Source organism: Pundamilia nyererei, unplaced genomic scaffold (genome assembly GCF_000239375.1).
Source record: "Pundamilia nyererei isolate P.nyererei 1_Seehausen unplaced genomic scaffold, PunNye1.0 scaffold00050, whole genome shotgun sequence".
Classification (NCBI taxonomy): Eukaryota; Metazoa; Chordata; class Actinopteri; order Cichliformes; family Cichlidae; genus Pundamilia; species Pundamilia nyererei.
Genome location: NW_005187451.1, coordinates 3522479 through 3524682, shown reverse-complemented (window position 1 = coordinate 3524682; position 2204 = coordinate 3522479). Strand labels below are relative to the sequence as shown.

At 36.2% G+C, this 2204-nt stretch overlaps 1 long non-coding RNA gene across 1 annotated transcript in view; it reads left to right on the top strand.

Moving 5' to 3' along the window:
- LOC106456215 (uncharacterized) overlaps window positions 1-446 on the top strand; it is a 1844-nt gene extending 1398 nt beyond the window's left edge. The window contains exon 4 of the long non-coding RNA XR_001290377.1: window positions 9-446. This is a non-coding gene — a long non-coding RNA (uncharacterized LOC106456215). The remainder of the gene's footprint in view (window positions 1-8) is intronic.
- The last annotated feature ends 1758 nt before the right edge of the window (window positions 447-2204 follow it).

Here is a 2204-nt window from a genome sequence, read left to right as displayed (position 1 = left end):
TCCAACAGTCTGAGTTCCCCCAGCTTTGAATTGACTGCAATCCCCAAAGCCCCTCTGGATACATTGGGGAACCTCTTCCTTACCGCCACTGTAACAAACAAAAGTCACAGTTCTAGTACTTTTATCAGAGTTAAAATAAAAACATGATTTAAATTAGCTAGCTTCATTTAGCAAACAGATATTTCCGTTTATAGAGATACAGATATATTTTCCACATAATTTTACCTTTTTTTTTTTTTTTTTCCCCCTCGATGGAAAGTCTATCCAGTTCACATTACAGTAATACTAACACACCTTTTGGTCATCTATCCTTACTCTCCAGCATTCAATCTGTTGACCTTCTTTGTCTGAGTCCAATCACTTCAATGCTTCATCACCTATCTGTGCAATTTTTATTGTTGCAAAGTGAGTTACTTGTGCAGTATGCAATTTTAGATACACAGTCTTCACTTACTATATATGGCTGTCATGGTTTCTTTATCAAGGGCAGTTCTTCGCTCTGCGCCGATGTCTGTTTTGCTGTGTCCTCCTATAAAAAGCATTAACATTTGAGTGTCTGGCTAGTTAATTTTCCAAAAATCTGATCTTTGTTCATCTAAACATTTGAACTACAATATTATGCTTTTTGGTAAAGAAACTGGTGACAGAGAAGTAGGCTTTTTAAAATACTATTAGCTAACCATTGGAACTAAGTTTCAAAGCTGTTTACCTTTTAAATTGCTCTGGATCAAAACCTCCAGTGGGAAGACGGCCATCAGAAGAACACGCACCATTGAAGTGGGTGTTTGGGCCTGAAGAGCAGTAGCCCACTGATGTTTCAGAATTTTTACCCCTGTAGCATGTGCTAACTCCACCTGTGGTTGCAATCACATAAAAAGAGTGTTTCAATATAAATTGTTTTTAAAAAACACATTTGAGTTTGCACCTACCTAAATTCTCAGCAAAATTACTTACATATTCAGCATCACTGGAACCCTTTAAATAAATAAACACATACATATGAAGTCAACAATGTTGTTACAGACAGAGTATTACTGGTAAACTAAATGAAAGAAGGAAGAACTCAGAATAACTTAGATGATTGAGTCTTTACACTTTAATAAGAAAGATTGACATTTCGCGGTGGCACAAAGCAGAATCAAAAATACTTACTTTAGAATCCCCAGACGCTTTGCATGAAGAGTTGGGTACCTATAAAGGAGAATATTTAAAGATTAAAAAAAATACACATAGCATTGACTGCCATAAAACCACTGAATAAATATCAGAATGTGACAATGTTGCACAACAATCTAAACCTTGTAAGTCATGTGACATATTTTGATGACGTAAATATATCTATACAATTCAAGTAAATAGGTACAGCATACATGTTCTGGAGAAAAAACAAACAAACAAGCAAAAAAACAACAATATATAAGAATCCAGTGGGGTAAAAAATCTCTTCTGAAGAATATAGTTCATTTTGGGTGAAAAACAAAACATTCCTCTAAAATATATATACTGACATCAGCAATCAACATCATGATTGTAATTATTTCCCTACTAGTCCATCTACTGCTCTGTGCATGTGTCAAGCACTACGACTGTATCTATGCATATAAATTCACCATATATATCCTGCAAAAATGTCTTGTTATGGTCAAAAAAAGGCAAACAAACAAAGGCATTCAATCAGAGATGAGAAATTAATCGGGAATATCAATTATATGGTAAATGGCCTGTATTTGTATAGCGCTAGTCCCTAAGGACCCCAAAGCGCTTTACACATTCAGTCATCAACCCATTCACACACTGGTGATGGCAGCTAAAAAAACAGAATCCTTATTAAGCAATGTCTAACCAGTAGTACTGGTCTGAATGACAACAAACATAGCTAGTGTTTGGGAAAATCTGTTATAAAACAGTTATTATTTCAATAGTTATGCTTAGCATGTGACATAATATCACGTGACACAGACACTGCCTAAAAAACCACAACAACTAATACTTACTTTAGGAGGATGAGGGAGGGCAGCATCAGGTTGAGACTTTGACATCTGTAAGAGAAAAACTGATGTATTAGAAACAAGTCATTTATGCCCTGGAGGACGGGGCTGTGGCCCCCCCACACCCTCTAGCAGATTATTACAAGAAGGAACCTTTTAAAAAACAAAAAACAAGCGCGTCCATGCTCACAGGTGTACACACGGGTGATCACACCC